Below are 18,114 nucleotides of genomic sequence, written 5' to 3'. Positions count from 1 at the left end.
AGCTTACACTTTTGTTGTAATTTGCACTTTTGTAGTAAGTCCAGCACTATACATGGCAACTCACTGGTACTCCAACATCCACCCATAGAAAATAATAGAGGAAGAGACTTTCCACAAAAGTATGTTACTACAAAAGTGTATCTTATTTAAAAAAAAAAAAAAAGTGTAGTTTACAAATACTGAAAATAAGTAAACTTTCCAAAAAAGGTAAGGGAATGCAAAAGTGCAGTTTGTGAATAGCACTGTGTATAGTTTTTTTAGTAGCACTGTAGTCCAACAAACTTTACTACAAACTGCAATTGTGAATCCGGCCCAGGGTATCTACTGCAGCAACTTCTATCATCCACAGGTGATCTCTCGAGCCTGTATGACAGACCATGTTTTTCACCCATTGAGGCTAAAACGGTAAGCCATTGGACTGAGCTTACTCGATTACCTTGCTTGCATACATGAAACAGTCCTTCAGCGAACTAGACTTTTTCTTTAATTCACCGTCCGAGTCCATCTCCTTTTCTAAATCCAGATTAAAAGAACTTTTTATCACCAAATGTACCCAAATTAGGTGGCAAAAAAACCAAACCAAAACTTCAGTCATCACCTATCGAGCACTACCAACTGTGGCAATTGGGCATTTATCTCATCTCTCATTTGTTGCAGGCATCAGACATCGTTTTGTACTGGTGAGATTTAGACTGAATTATATCCTGTTAATGGCCGGGTACCCACCACAAGTTTACTTGGTAAACCAGCTGTCTTCATGTCCTTTCAATGGTTCTTCTAGCCAATCCACCTCGCATTTTCGATTTGTTTGCTCATTTTATAACGCTGAGCGGAAAAAAAATATTATCCCACTGCTGAAAAAACTTAGCCTACACTCGCAGAACCAGGCTCTCAAAACTCTTCAACTACTGGAAACACCATACATATGCTACATGATGGCGACCTTCTTATTAGCTGTATGAAAGATTAGAAATGTGCATTTTACACCATAAGGGCCATGCCTTAATGGGCCGATACTGTTTATTGTTTGTGGCTGTAACTTTCTGGGTGGGTATGCTAAAAGTTTTATTGACCCATTCAACTGTACCCTCATAGCTGCCCCTATTAACCTGTTACTGGCTGCTTTTATCTTTTTACCCTGTTAGGATGAAATGATGCCTTTTATAGGATGTATATTATTTATGATTTTATGTACTTTTTATGCATTTATTTTAATGCAAAAATAAAAGTTGATTGATTGAAATAAAAGGTAAGCTTACCAAAAAGTGTAAGGTAATGCAAAAGTGCAGTTTGTGAATAGCACTTTGCATTAATTTTTTTAGTAGGACTGTAGTACATCAAAACTTACTATAAACTGCAATTGTGAATCCGGCCCAGGGTGTTTACTGCAACAACAACTATCAGCCACAGGTGAACTCTCGAGTCTGTTTGACAGAACATGTTTTTCACCCATTGAGGCTAAAACTAATTCAACCATTCCACCTAGTAACTATTCTGTTGTCTTCAGTAAAAAGAACAGACCAATAACTTACGCGGGATGTGTGATTGGTTGTTGGACAACTTTTATAGGATTGTAGGTGAAATTTAATTGGAGATCCTCTTTTCACAGAACCGCACTGCTACATTGAACACTGACAATTCTTAAAAATCCTTTTGGTCTTCTTCAGAAGAACAAAACCAAATGTTTTTTTGGGGAGATAACCACCCTAACTTCAAATGAAACCTGCAGAGGTCAACAGGACGCCCAACAGATATCTATGCCCACTGTAGAAATCACCAGCGCTCATAGGGTTAACTTTTACTCAGAAGCAGGTGTCACGTACCTATAATTGAGACTATTAGGGCTTTAAAATACCTTTCACAGCTTGAAGGGGGACCTGAAGACATGGAAACCTACAGTATAAGATGTCAAGATGAATGAACACTCAACACATGCTGAAATAAAGCTTATGGTGCCAGCCACTCCCCACAGAAAACAAAACCACCACGGAACCAAAATCAACAAATTCTACATGTTAACCAAGCCAGATCTGAAGGCCAAGGCTCATGGCATCTGGCATGATACTTGGTACTTGTTACTCAGTGGAGTCTCAAGAAAATGAACCAGTGCTGTACGTCACCAACGACCATCCTAATTCAGTCATTATTAGAAACACTACTCAAGGATGCCATAATGTTTCCTTTATTAGCTTAAAATAGGTTTCTCATAAATGTATGCTTATTCCTTCTAGGAAAAATGGTCATTTAAATGACACTTATTAAAGCATATCAGAGCCTCTGTCTGGAAAGGCAATATATTTGGAAAATCATAAAAGCCATCATCAAAGGGATTCTTAAAGAAGTACTACTGGCGCCCATTTCAACAACTCCCTTGTAACTCTGAACATTGCAAACCAGACCCTTCCCAACCCATATGATCCAGAGAATCTGATTTATTTCACAATCCCAACAGATAACAGTTAATCGAGTTTTCAGCACCTCTTAAATAAAGTGAAGGCTGGGACCTGCCATTCCCAGGAACTGTCAAGTCTTCTCAGAACAATTGTCCAGTTCCTATCTCTATGCAGCCTCCAAGATCCACAGCTGCCACGAGGATCTATGCCACCTGTGACATTGTCAGCCATCACTGATGTTTATGCAGCACCTCACATGTTGTAACTGGTACATTCACCCCCATGAAGGTTGAGCCTTCAAAGATACATGAAGGTGTCACAACTGATTTGAGCCTCCATTGCAGACTTGAAGATATTCTGATTTCAGACCCTTGCAAAAGTCCTGCACTTACAGTGTGAGCAATGCCTTCTGGGACAGTCCTTTGGCTCACACAGTGGAAGCCTCCAGAAGAAATACATTTCAAGCTTATTAAATCTGGATTTGGCACATGGCCCAACGCAAGTATGATTATAGTACGTAATGTACTTACTCATACAACAGTTAAACAATTACTAAGTGTACATATGGTTATTCTTGAGTACAACAGAGCCATCAAATAATATTTGGCTCAGTGCCATAAGTGTAAATATTAATAACTTTATCTTTGCATCTGCATGACGTTCAAACAGTTAGAGACATGCTAACAAGCATCAGTTCCTACTGAGGTCATTTGTCTACATCTCTGTCTCTTTCACACAAACATACTTCAGAAATAAAACGAGAGAAATCTTTTGAAGGGCACGAAATTGAGAGGAAACTATGAAATTATCCAGAATACCTTGCAGATACGTTTTTGTCAATAGTTTGCAGCTCGATAAAACTAGATTTATGGAAAGCAAACCGTAATGATTGCCAAACCGAGTAACAACCTATAGCCTTCAGGACAAAACACAACTGACCTCCTAAAGCCAATAACCATCTCTTCTTCAAGCAAGAATCTAGGGATTCATAATCGGTTACTGTGCTAAACTAATTGCCCATTAATTAATTCATTCATTACTGCACTCATTGTTGCCATAGTCGAGTGGAATTTTTGAGTCCTGATATGCAGGACTGTGTTGCAAGAAATTGTGTCATTGCTTTGACTGGGGTGTGAACTGTGATCAAGCCGCAACCACAATCCTTGTCAGGTTAAGTGTTAGAAACGGAGGGCCTTATTTACAACAAAGTGACTCAGTATGGTGCGGCAAGCACAGGGCTGCATCATGTCTATAACGACATGACAGATCCATGTGTTTCCCCTGCGCTAGCTCACAATTGGCTGCCATGCATCGATGCAGGCACCCTTGCACCATGGTGCAAGTGTGTCTGAGATGACGGGAGATTGTTTTTGTGCAGGAAGGGATACCTTCCTGCACAAACACAATCACAAGAGGTGATTTCCTCTTTCTATGTGTGCTGCAGAATTCAGCATGCATAGAAAGAGGAAAAAATGAGGAGAAATGAAAACATTTCTCCTCGTTGCCCATCCCTACGCCTCCCCTGGGGAGGCATAGCTTTCTGACGCATTCCCAAGTTTACGATTTCCAGGAAATCTGGGAATGTGTCAGGTTCCAAAGGTGCTGCATGGGACCACCCATAGCAATACCCATGGAATGCCCCTTTCACGTAAAGTGCTACGTGTAAAGGGGCTGTAGTTACAAGGACAGGAAAACCCATGCAGGGTGTATTTTCATGCTCTTATAAATATAGGGCAGCAAAATACGCCCCTGATGCGTCAGAAAACGTGATGCACCGGCAGCGCAAGGGGCTTTTAAATATGCACCTGGGTCTCACGTTGACAGAGGTATGCACCATGTCCAAGTAGGGTCCACAATCCTAGTCAGGGTAAGCTAGATACACAATTTAAATTAACCTGTGCTCACCCTCTGGTAGCTTGGCACACAGCATGCAGACTTAACTTAAGAGGCAATGTGTAAAGTATTTGTGCAACACACACACACACACAGTAACACAATAAAAATGCCTCAAAAAGACTCCAACCTGTGTGGAGTTCTTCACATGTCCAGTAGTGTACTGATCTAGTAGGGCCAGAGCCCCAGTACATATACCCAAATGTGCCTTTGACATTGGAGGTAAGTTCAAAGCAGCCCCTTGAAGTGTACAGGTGCCCTTTCATCCCAGCCTTGTCTGCCAGACTATCTGTGGCAGGTAACCAGTCCTTTGTATGGGGAAAGGACATAGCCTATTCAGATGTAAGTGTGAGCTCCCACCCCCCTTCCTGCCCAGGAAGGCTATCATAATGCAGTTGAATGCAGATGAGTCCTCTGTCTCACTCACCCGTCCCGTGTTTGTGACTTTCTAGAGGGATTGCACAAAGTGCAGCTATCACCCAGTTCATATGTGTATCGGAGACAGGCTGCAGGCACATAGAGCAAAGTTAAGAGCAGAGAAACGTTCCATTTCTAAAATAGTAATGCCAGATTCATCTTCACCACTGAAGAGGATTTATCATTACCATTCCAAAGATATGAAACATGATTTAGCTACACCTTTCTAACCAGGAATTGCAGTGCTTTGAGAAATTCCTAATGCTAGACTATTTAGAGGAGTAGGCCTCAGAGTAGTGAACACCTAATTTAGCTGTTTGTCACTACCAGGGCATGTAAAACGTAAAAGTAAATGTCCTACCTTTTAGTTACACAGCACTCAGCTCTGAGGGCTTCCTAGGGTGTACCTTAGGGGTGACCTATTTGTAAGAAAAAGGGAGCTGAAGGCTTGGCAAGTGGTTTTAAATGCCAAGTCGAAGTGGCAGTTACCTGCACACACAGTCCCTGCAATGGCAGGCTTGAGACAGGTTTGACAGTCTACTTGTGTCGGTGGCATAACCAATGCTCTTGCCCACTAGTAGTATTTAGATTACAGGGCCTAAGTATATGGTAAACCCCTTTACATGGAATTTATAAGTAAACTAAATATGCCAATCAAGTGTATAGTAATGTCACCATGTTTTAGGGGAAAAGAACATTCACTTTAGCATTGTTTAGCAGTGGTAAGTGCTTAGAGTCCTAAGGCCAAGAAAAAGATACAGGAAAACGTTGGGGGAAGGCCACTCTAAGGCCACTCTAAGGATGACAGGTCTAACAAAAAGGCACGAGCAAACCCCAAATTAACCTGTGCTCAACCCCCTTTTAGCTTGATAAAGAGCAATCAGGCTTAACCTAGAGGCAATGTGCAAAGTATTTGTACAACACTTCAAACAATAACTCAGTGAAAACACAACACAAAAGGAGCACAGAACAGATAGAACAAGACTAAAAGAAACAAAAATCCAATCAGTAGAGCAGGAGATATTGAATTTTAACGTTTTTAGGTAAAATAGCACCAAAAGGCTTGAAGTGCTAATTGCGGAAATCTGATTGCAAGGAAGCATGGACCGGCTATTGGAACCCAGTTAGGCCCACTCAACACAAATATCTTCAATCCTTATTTGGGGAGTGTTGCGTCTATCCGCATTGAAGATGTGTCAGGCTGCTGAAGCGATGGGTCGTTTATGCAATGCGGAGAGGCTGAGGTGCGAGGTACCATTGTGTCGATATCGTGGATCTCATTGATGTGGCTTGTGATGTGAAATCCAGTGTCAGGGATGCGACTTGCAGTCAGGTGATGCGTCAGTTCAAAAGAACTGTGATCCTGCGTTGCGGAGTCCATTGTTGTCAAGGCACTGCCGACAAGAGATGTGAGGGCCTGCACTGAGGATGCATCATGCAGTAGTGGTTTCAAAGGCAATGTGGTGTATGGTAGAGATGCAAGTCTGTGTGATGGGTCCATTCCACGCAGAAGAGGTGATGCATTGGTTTTGTTCAGGTTTGCATGGCACAGCAATGGAGATACGTATGTTCCACTGGAACCACAGGCTGGCAGAGCACCTTAGACCCACTTCCAAGGGTCTAGGAGTGAGGTAGCACCACTTGGCAGGATAAACTCACTGTCCAGCTGTAGATGCAATGTTGTTGGAAGCCTGTTGTGTCCCGAGGTTTCAGATCCGGAGGACAGCCAACTAGCCCTTGAGTCACTCTGGGTTCAGGGTTCAAGAGATGCACGTCTAGTCATTTTCACCCAGTCAGTAGGGCAGCAGGTCAGAACAGCAAAGCAGAAATCCAGCAGAGTGGCAGTCTTTGAACAACACAGCAGTCCTTCTCCCTGGCAGTGTGTCCACAGGTCTAGAAGTGTACTAAAGTGGTGGTGTCTAAGGTCCACACTTTATACCCTGGTACCCTGGTTCTGGAAGGTGGGAGAAGCTTCTAGGCAGCAGCTTTGAACTGCAATGAATTCTCTGTCTCCCTTGCCCTGGCTCCAGGCTGGCTGAAGTGATAATGGGTTGTTGGGCTCTTTGTGTGGAAATAGGACAGAGCCTCTTCAGCTGTAAGTGAGAATGGATCAAGCTCCTCTCCGCATCCTGCCAGTGATGGACCATCCAGTCACATCTAAGCTCCCATTGCGTGTGGCTGTCTAGGAGGAATACACAAAGACCAACTGCTAATAGGACCTAATCATGTGACCAGAGACAGTCTGCAGACACCAAATGGCTAAGGCACAAAAAGCCAACTTTCTAAAAGTGTCATTTTCAGAATTGCAATTTGAAATTCGACTTCCCCATAAGTAAGGATTTTAATTTGTGATTCCGTAGACACCAAACATGATCCGGTCATTTCTTAGCATTTGGAAATTACCTATAAAATGTATGTCGTACTCTTTGATTTCCCACTGGACGTCCCCTATGCCCCTGTACCCTTTTTATTCCAGAGTAGGGTGGGACGCAGACTCCATGGGATGCAAATATGTTCTTTATTTCTATTTGTTCTGTTCCAGCGGGTGAAACATGTATATAGAAATGGGAAATAAGAAAGAAAACGTTGGTGATGTCACAGTCTTTTTCAGTCTTTGGCTGTCTGGGCCTTCGCAAAGTTCCTCCTCCTTAAGAATGGTTCCCGCTTTGTTTCTTTTGTGACTGGTATCTCCAAAATGAATGGACCAGGTAGGGGCAGCAAAAGAAAAAAGAGAAAAAACCCAAGATCGCTTTGAGTCAGCTGTTTCACTACACTGGGAAGGGGGGGGGGGAGAGTGCTCCACCACCAGTGCCCTACATGTGCGGTGCCTAGGTGAGGGGTTCTTTAGTGTGTTGTTCCCTGGGTGGCCCGTAGTCCTGCCCACCATCCCCTCAGGGAGAAGGGACGCGTGATTGTCACTTGCCTGGCGCCACGACCCTCTGGGGCCGTGGTATATGGAGAACCCGCCTCCTTGTCTCTGGCAGGAGAGCCGGTCCTGTGGGCGTCTTTCCTGATCTCTCCTCCTTCTCTTCCTGCTTGCTCTGGCCTCGGTTCGTCTTCTTCCTCCCTCTTTGTGTCCTCCGCCTTGCTGTCCTCGCGTCCACTGTCCTCGTCTTCTTCCTTCTTCCGCTCCCTCCGTGACTCGCGCGCCCCTTGTGTTGCCGACTCCGTTTTTAGTCCCTCCTCTAGGATCCTACTTCCGGCGTGGAGGGGAAAAACAACTAGACCGGCACCGCTGCTTCCTGCTGGCGGTGCGGTGGCGGCCATGTTGGATTCTTCGCGCGACTCGGGCGCCGAGACCGAGTCGGTGTCCTCATCACAATGTAATAAGGCAACTCCAATGTTATCCTATAGTAGAGATAGGCCTTGTAGTAGTAAAAAATGAATGTAAAAGTTTTTTGCTACAAAAACATGTAAAAATGTAAAGTACATGTACTAGTTTTTTAATACGTTGCACCCTGCCCTCTGTGCTGCCCAGGGCCTTCCCTAGGGGTGACATATAGGTATCCAAAAGGAAGATTTGGTCCTGCCCAAAGCTTTAATTTCCCAGGTCGAAAGAGCAGTGTAAATCTCCATTCACAGGATCAGCAATAGGAGGCCAGAGACATGTTGAAAGGGCTACTTAAGTGGGTTGTGACAATCAGTGCTGCAGACCCACAAGTAGGGTTTCATTTCCAGGCCCTAGGCACATGTAATGCCTCTTTACTAGGGTCTTACACGTACATTTAATATGCCAGTTGGGGATAGGCCAATATGACTATGTTTAGAGGAGATAGTACAAGCACTTTAGGGCTGGTTAGCAGTGGTAAAGTGTGCAGAGTCCTAATACCAGCAAAAACAAGGTCAGAAAAATTGAGGAGGAAGGCAAAACATTGGGGGGACGACCATCCTAATGCTGACACCTCTAACATGTGTCCCACTCAGCTAAAACTGGTTAGAACTACCCAACACTTTGGGAGTCCTCTTCACTAAGGTGGAAGAACTTGGATAGACCATCACCATTGGCATGGTCTGATCCAGGATGGTTTTCCACCGTAAAGTCCATTCCCTGTAGGGAGATGGATCAACTCAACAGTTGGGGATTTTCACCACTCATTTGCTTGAGCTGTCTGACGGGTCTGTGATCTATCTGAACTAACTGTGGTCGTAGTTTGCGAAGTAGCGCTACGCGTAGCTACGCGAACTGCACTTCACACTACGCGAGCTAAGCGTAGCTTCACAAACTGCGTAGTGCACTGTGCAAGATGCTGTTCGCACTGATTGCACAGTGCTGGATACTTGTCCGCACTACGCAATCAGTGCGATCTGCATCTTGCACAGTGCAAGCGGTCATTTTCTGCCGCTCGAGTAGATTTCTACTCGAGCGGCAGCTTTCTCAATGCAGACTGGTAGTTTCTCAACGTGAGCGGTCGCGAGCATACGCGACCACTCGCAATGAGAAACCTGACCTCCCCGCATTGAGAAGCTTGCCGGGAGGTTTATTTTCCACGCTCGCAATCGGCAACTTGATGTTACTGATCGCGAACGTGGAAAAAGTCTCACCAGGATGTCATTTTGCTTGCTCGCGGTCGCCAACTTGACGTTGAGGACCGCGAGCAAGCAAAAAATGACCGCTGCACTACGCTACGCGTGTTTGCACTGTGCTACGTGCAATTTGCGTAGTGCAAAGTAGCGCAAACTTCACAAACTACGCGAGCGTAGCGTAGTGCTTTGCCCAGGCTTAATCTGAATCCATCAGTGAGTCCCAAACATATATCATCTCAGTTTCTTCAGTTCCCAGGCCACACCAAAGGCTTCCCTTTCAATTGCACTCCACATTTGTTCCAGTAGAAGTAAACTCCTTCTAATGAAGCCTACCTGTTGGTCTCGGCCTTCCTCATTTAACTGTGCTAAGACCACCCCATGCCATGCTCTAAAGCATCTGTCTGCACAATGAACTCCTTAGATAAGTCAGGAGCCTTAAACATGGCCTCTGTGAAGTCCAGATAAACAACAGAACCCTACCCTATCTGGCACTTACTGGCCTTGGTAGTCAGACCTGCCTGCTGAAGGGCCTGAAGCACCTCCTAGAAGTGGTAAAGGTGATACTCCCTGCTGGAGCTGAAGACATCTATGTCATTCAGGTAGGCTGTGCAGAATTCCTCCTTCCCAGCCGGGACTCTGTTGCCCAACCTCTGAAAGGTGACAGGGGCATTCTTCAAACCAAAGGGCATCACCCAAATCTGCCAGTGCCTTTCTGCTAAATCAAAAGTACTGAAAAATTCGCAATTGCCCACCCTGTCTATGAGCGCATTGCTCCTGGGATGGGGTGTGCGTCAGTCTACTTGATTGGGGCCCTGGTAGTACATGCAGAATCTTAATTCTGGAGCGGCGCCTGCTGATGAAGCTTTGGGTACCAGCAACACAGGACTGGACCAGGGACTATCAAAGGGCCTAAACACCACTATTGTCAGCATCTTGGAGCCCTCCTTCTTGATACTGGGCCCTCATGTTGTCTGACAATCTGTAAATACTATTTTTAACAGGTGGACAGTCTCCAGTGTCTATGTCATGAATGGACAGGCGTGTGAGTCCAGGGGTGAAAGAAAACACAGAGGCAAACTTTCCCAGTAACTGGGGACAGTCACTGTGCTGTTCTGGGGTCAGAGTAGGGGGAGATTGACACTCTCCACTAACCCATCATGTTCCTGTGTAGATAGGAGGTCAGGGAGATGCTCGCTCTCCTTTTCCACTTGCTCATCTGTCAGCTAGAGCAATCTCATTTTGGATCCCTCAAAGTGTGGTTTGAGGTGCTTCATGTGGAGGACGCTTAACAGATTTTGAGGGGTTTGGAGATCCACTAGGTAAGTGGACTCCCTCTTCTGCTCCTTCACCTCATATGGGTCTGTCCAGCAATCCTGGAGAGCTCTGGGCCCAACAGGCTCCATAACCCATACCTTCTTGCCAAGTTGAAACTCTACCAGAGAAGCCTTCTGGTCATACCAGAGTTTCATAACTTCTTGAATGGCTTCAAAATTGCATTTAGCCTTTTTCCAGAAATGGTGCATCTGGTTGGGGAGATCCAGCATTTAGCTGAGCACATTGTAAAGGGGTTTCCTGGGAGCTTGTTCCCACTCCTCTCTTGCAAGCCTAAGAGGTCTCCTAACAGGGTGGCCATAGAGGAGTTTGAAGGGGCTAAACCATACTCCCTTCTGTGGTACCTCCCTGTAGTCAAAGAGAAGGCATGGAAGGAGAACGCCCCACTTATGCCCCATGGGCTCAGGTAGGCCCATTATCATGCCTTTTAAGGTCTTGTTTAATCTCTGGGCAAGAATGTTGGTTTGGCGATTGCGTGTGAAGAACTTATAGGATCCTACACACTCATCCACATAAATGTTGACATGAAGCTAGTGCCTGTGTCAGACACTACCTTTTTGGGGAACTCAACATGGGTAAAAATCCCCATCAGTGAAGTGGCAACCGCTGGTGCAGTAACCAACGTCAGTGGGATGGCCTCTGGGTAGCGAATGGCGCATTCCACCAGGATGAGGTTGAACCTGTTGCCTAAAGCTATCTTGGGGTCCATGGGTTCACCAACATGCATGCCTACCCCCTTAAAGTAAGTGCCAATGACAGGTAATGGGGTCAGGGGAACTTTGGGCTTTTTCCCTGACTTCCCATTGGCCTGGCAGGTGGGACAGGACCTACAGAATGCACCTGAGGCCTTCTTCTTCCGGGGCCAAAAGAAGTAGGCAACATGACTTGCAAAGGTCATGGCTTGCAAAGGTCATGTCTTGCACTAGATATCCTGCCAGGGATATGTGATGAGCCAAACACAGTAGGAATTTCTGTCTAAAACTGGGGGACTACCAGCACAGCTGCTCCAGATCCAGGAGCCTTAGGCTTGCTATTTAGGAGGTGATTCTCCTTATTGATCAGGTGTGCCCCAGAGGTGCCCCTGCTGACTGGGCCTCAGCTTGCTGCATCAAGCCCTCTAGAGTGAGGCACTCTTTCTGCACCTTGCAGAATTCATCCTTGGTGGGCCCACAGTAAACTTGCCAACAAGCAAACTCAGGCAGGTCTCCCAGGGCAGCAATGTCTTCCCCGGTGCGCTCAGGGGCATCCTCCTCAGCTGCCCGTCAACGCCATTTGCAGGAACTTCAGGACCTGGCTTCCCACACCCCTTGCCCCTTTCCTTCTTGGCAGCTTTCTGAACCATTGTTCAAGGCTCTAAACATCCTTGACTCCCTGTCTGGGCATCCATAGACCTTGTGGTCATACAGACCCATTCAGGCAATCCTAACATCTCCAAATGTGACCTGAGCTCTATCTGCCCACAGATAGTGTGCTCGAGGTCATTGCTGAACGGACAATCTACAGGCATGTCAGTGCTCACAGCTTCCTTTAGAGAACCTGAGACCCCCTCTACTCAAAAAGACCCAGAGCTTCTCACAATTGTCGCTAACCATGACTTGGTGGAATGTGTTAGGGAGGACCTTCTCTGAGAACACCGGCTAACACCTTGCAATAGCCATGCTGGTGCCTGTGTCCCTCAGAGCCTCCACGCAATCATCCATTGATGGTGCCCCATTGCCTGTACTTGGAAGTGTTTGGTAGGCTTTTGGCACCATCTCCATATCTCCCAGGGGAACTAGGTTCACCTCTCTCTTCTCCCCAAAGCTAACTTGGACTACCTCCTCTCTGAGGTCTACACTCATCAACCCCGTTGTCTGCCCACCAGTGAGAAATGGTACCCTCTTGGGATGTTTGGAGTCATCCTCGGAGTGCCCATACTTATAACACTCGGTACACTGGGATACAAACCTCCCTGTCTGTCAAAGTACTCATACTTTTTAGACTCAGACTTGGACTGGTTACCACTCTTCCCTTGTGAAGTATTTGGCGGGGCCTTTAAATAACTCCTTATTTTTACGTTTTCTCCCTCCTTTTTGTTCTGGTGGGTCCCCTGACCACCCTTGTGGGAGTCCTCCCCATATACCTTCTTGGACACTCTGGTGTTGGCCCAAAGGTCCACCTCCTCAGCAAGCTTCCTGGGGTTAGTGAGCTTGCTGTCAACTAGGTGCTGGTGCATCGCTGGAAAACAAATTCTGAGCATGTGCTCTCTCAATATTAGATTGTACAGCCCACTGTAGTCATTAACCTTGCTGCCCTGCACCCAACCATTCAGTGCCTTGATGGAGTAATCCACAAAACGTGCCTAGGATTGCTTGGTGAACTTTTGGATGCCACTGAACCTTTGGCGGTACTTCTAAGGGATCAGTCCAAATTAGGCTATTAAGGTGACCTTCTTAGGAGCGTAGCTGGTTTGCTCCCTAACCTTAAAGTAGGAAATGTGTCCCTCCCTACTGGAGGCATGTGTTTCCACAACCCTCTCCTCTAGTGCCATTTTCATTTTGTTCTTCATTTAATTATGTTACTCGTATCTACACAAGGAGGAGGAAGGTGAATCTGATCATGCTGCAAGGAGTTAGAGACAGGCCTGATCCTTGTTTGGCTGCTCTTTGCATACAGGTTTGAGTAGCAAGGTGGGGTTTGGTGTTTGGGGGCTTATCTGACATCCTGTCTGACATCTGTTTCCACTTAGCCCATCCTCTTCCTCTACTTAAGAGCCCCTATTTACTGAGCAGGGGCCATGAAGTTTCCGTGAGACTCTTGGCTTGTACTCAAAGTTTCCAATCTTCTTGCCTCAGTCGTGTCTCATCTCTCTTTAAGTTATGCTCTTACAGAATCAAGGCTTCCGGTTAATGCTGAATTGGGAAAAATTAGCTCAGGCACCCACAATTTGGTGATGGGGAGGGGGGTGGGGGGTTAATGGCAGTCAGCCTAATTATAAACATAATGCCCTTAAACAAACTGACATGGAATATCTGATGAAACTGTTTTGCTTTACTTAATTTGTTACAAACAAACAAGTATTGGTTTATAATACTGGTAAGTTAGCTCAGGGCTTAATGCACACAGGGGAGGCATCCAGCCACAGCTTGGTATCTCAAAATAGCTTAGATGATTAATGTGCCTACTGTAAAGCAATATGTACCCCAAAGATTTACACCAGGTATGATAGCTTAGTGGATTAACTCAGTTGTTACAAAGATCTTGTGTAATTTGTAGGTAACAAGTTACAAAATGGTAAGGTAGCTCAGGAAGTTTTACGTCCTCTGCAAAAAACTGCATACAACAGCAAATAAACTGCAATGCAATAGAAATTTCATAATTCTATGGTTGGTAAAGAGTTCTCTCTTAGGTGGAATTAATACTTTTTTTAAATTAAGGACCATAATACCTTCTGTTTGCAAAGTGATGCCATGGTTCAGCCAGCTGAACATGTAGTGTAGACTCATTCAGTAATCAGCAGGTCACAACTTTGAAGTTACTCTGAGGTGAAACAGGTGTTACTATTAGCACGGAAAAGGATAAGAGTGACACCTCTAATTTACAATGCTTGAAAACCCAACATGTGAACTACATATAAAAACAACCTTTCAAAATTGTTTGTCTTCTCGTAATGTATGACACAACTTGTCCTAGCTCCCTTGATGGACTGCTCAGCACGAAGGAGGTGTGAGATTCTAGGTGTGCTCACACTCTGATCTCTTACATCTGTTGCCTTCCCAGGAACACATTGCACAAAGGGATTGGTATTGTCCATAATGTTGGGCTGTTGCAGTCAAGCCATGCTTGAAAGGGAAATAATAGCTCAATCTACCCACTGCAAGCTGCCCCTCCACACAACGCACACAGCATTCATGGGTACTGCTGCGTGTGTTCTTGTGTCCCTACTGGGACATAGGTGCAAGGATTTGCTGGAGTTGGGCTGGATCCAGGTTAAGAACAGCTGCATAGCCAGAATAAACAAGGTGATAGAAGGAAAGCCTAAAATAATCTGAACAATTGGCAGTCAATCAGGTCTGCTAATAGTACAACATTTCTCACCCATTATGCCGTTCCACACAAAACCTAGCCATATGCAAATACCTCTTTGTTATGCAAATAACTCTTGGTCCCAATCCAATACAAACAGTCTAATCTGAACTGCTATGCCTGTTGCCTTCAGACAGCTAAAACAATAGACTAGAATGCAGCCTGAGTGATTGCCTGTGACTGAAATGTATTAAAGAATTCCTTTCATCACCTTGTTGTTTGTTGCAGTAGACTCCCTCAGTGCAACACGTGTGTCAAGCCATGGGTCCCATGCTCTCTGTGCCTCAGGACTGAAGAAATACCTCATTGGCAAGGCCTAAATAGGGTGAAACCGGGATGAGTCAGCTTGGGTTCCCATTAGAATGGGGTCTTGGCCTGGCAGTTGACCTGGATTAATATTTGAGCAGGACCAAGACTGATTTACATGTAACAGGTCACTATTTAGAGAACATAGTGGGTGAAAAACAAAAGACTGAAATGAGCCCTGAGCAAATGCCAGTGGCTGAGATTGATTCAAACATTTGTTCTATCACCTTGTTGCCTGTTGAAACAATAATAATATTAATACTGATACCTACTGTTTTCCAGCATTGGTTCCTGTCCTTGAGTTGGGAGATCTAAGAATCCCACCCCCTAACAATATTGACTAAGATAAGCCCCTGCTTTTGCTCTACAGCTGGAAGTGCAGCATCAACCACAGGCTGATACTATAGCTGCATTTTATGTCACCTGAAGTGCCCTCGCATGGTTGTTTTTATGATTTTATTTTTTAGGCTCAAAAATGATAAAAGAAAAATTGATACACACCATAATATATGTATCCATATTCACAGAAAAAACCACAGGTTTCAGGGACGTTATAGTTAGTTGGACATTTCACTCGTACAATACCAGAGAAATTCAGGCCGTTTTTGTTAGTTGAGCTAACTATAACTCGCTCCCCCCACAATGCACTGCTGATGACATCACATATTACATCACTTATGACATGGTCAGTGACATCACTGATGATATCTCAAATGACATCACTGATGACATCATCTAGTGACTGAGTGTTTCTAAAAAATTTAAATATGTTTTATATATACACATACCAAGGTGTATTTAAGAATGAGTGGGTGTATGAGTGCCTGAATGGATGATTTAATAGGTGTATCACTGACTGTAAAAATGAGTGGTTAAACGTGTCTTACTAATACATGGGTGACTAACTAATCTGTGTGAATGTCTATATCAGTCTGTCAGTTGGTGTGTAAGTGGCTGCTTGGGTTGGTGAGTAACTACATGAGTGTCTATATGGGTTTTTGATTGGTTGTCTGAGTACCTGGATGGGTGCATGAGTGTCAGTGTGGGTGGGTGGGGTGTGTGTGACTCCCTGCATGGATGTGTGAGTGGGTGATTCACTACATGGTGTATGGGTTCAACAGTGCATCAGTGAGGGGCTGTATGGGTGGGTGAGTGTATGTATGGTGGTGTTGGTGAGGGAATTGATGTCTCAGTGGTACAAGTGTGAGTAACTACATATGTGAAAGGCAGTATATATGAGTGTTGGAGTATATACATGATTATATGTGAGAGTGAGTGATTGTGACAGTGGCTGTATGGATGAGTGTGTGCTTGTGTCAGTGATTGTATAAGAGAGTGAGTATGTGTTAGTGTCTGTATAAATAATTAAGGTGGTGTGTGTATAACTGTGTAGGTGAGTGAATGGCAGTGTGATTGATTCTCTACATGACTGACTAGCTGTGTGAGTAACTCTATGGGTGAGTGGTGGTGGGTGAGTGTCTGTATGGGTATCTGAGTGCATATGATAGTGGCTTTATTGATGAGTGACTGCATGCATGAGTGACTGTATGGATGAGGTAAAGGATGTGTCTATAGACCTAGGAATCAGTGAATGGGTATGTAGTAACTGGTATTGGTGTGTCTGCGGTTTCGAGAATGGCAGTCTGTATTTCAAAGTGGGTGTATCAAAGGTTACATTAGGCTGTGAGGAGGTGCATCAGATTGTCACGTGGATGATGTTATCAGTGATGTCATTTGAGATATCATCAGTGATGTCACTGACCATGTAATGCGTAATGTAATATGTGATGCCATGAATAGAGCAATGTGGGGGCACGAGTTATAGTTAGCTCAATTAACTATAACAGCCTAATTTCTCTGGTTTTGTACGAGTGAAATGTCCAACTAACTATAACGTCTCTGAAACCTGAGTTTTTTTCAGGGCATTTTTACGTTTTTTTAAATGCTAATTTCTAACTATACCTACATAGGTAGGACATGTGCAGAAAGAGGAAGAAAGAAGCAGGAAAAGTGCAGAAAGAGGCAAGAGAGGTGCAGAAAGAGGAAGAAATATGCAGAAAGAAGCAAAGGAAATACAGAAAGAGGCAGCAGAAGTCCAATAAGGTGAAGAAAGAAGCAAGAGATGTGCAGAAGGAACCAACATAGGTATAGAAAGAGGCATAATTTGACTGTACCTTACAACAGACTCATACAAAGTACCCTAATCACTAATCCTTTTCCAAAGATGTCTTAAACCTCACTTTCTTCTTGAAGGTTCACTATTAACCGACTGCTCAGAATGTTAGGCCTACCAAATATAAAACAGCAATACTAAGCATATCACTGTTGTGAGTCTGAGTCTGTTGTGAGGGTGTGCATAAGTTTCTATGCTCTGACTTAGAGATATGTTAATTGAAAATAAACATACAAAAACTTGAATACCTGTGTTTCAAACAGCATATCTGTAAATATGTGTAAAAAAGGTGTATGCACTTCTTTCTGCTCACAATACAGGGCACATGGGTATTCAATAGTATATTTGAGGGACTCTATAACACATATATACATAAGACATGTCTACCCATGCAACCGAATGACAGAGCAGAACTAACAAGATTTGACCAACTATAAGAGAAGCTACCCGCCTTTTAAGCTACCATCTTCAGATGTATAACACATGTGAGAATACATGTGCAAGTAGACATATACCTCAGTCAAAAGAGCACGCAGACCTTTAAACTTGACAGCTTGCACTTCCTATTTGAATATAGGAACAGGTGAGAGAAGGATAGAAAGGAACAAGAGAATTGCAAAAAGAAATAAGAGAGGTGCAGAAAGAGGGAGAAGGGTGCAGAAAGAAGGAACAGGGGTGCAGAAAGAAGCAAGAGAGGTGCAGAAAGAAGCAAGAGAAGTGCAGAAACAAGCAAAAGAGGTGTAGAAAGAGGCAAGAGGGCTGCAGAAAGAATCACAAGAAGTGCAGAAAGATGTAACAACAGAGGTGCAGAAAGTAACAACAGAGGTGCAGAAAGTAACAAAAGAAGTGCAGAAAGAAGGAACAGAGGTGCATAAAAAGGCATGAGAGTTGCAGACACAGGCAAGAGAATTGCAGAAAGAGGGAAGAGGGGTACAGAAAGAGGCAAGAGAGGTGCCTAAAGAAGCAAGAGCAGTGCAGAAAGAAGCAACAGAGGTGCAGAAAGAGACAAGA

Source organism: Triturus cristatus, chromosome 11, assembly GCF_964204655.1.
Source record: "Triturus cristatus chromosome 11, aTriCri1.1, whole genome shotgun sequence".
NCBI classification, from domain to species: Eukaryota; Metazoa; Chordata; class Amphibia; order Caudata; family Salamandridae; genus Triturus; species Triturus cristatus.
Note: the sequence above shows the minus strand (reverse complement) of the source record.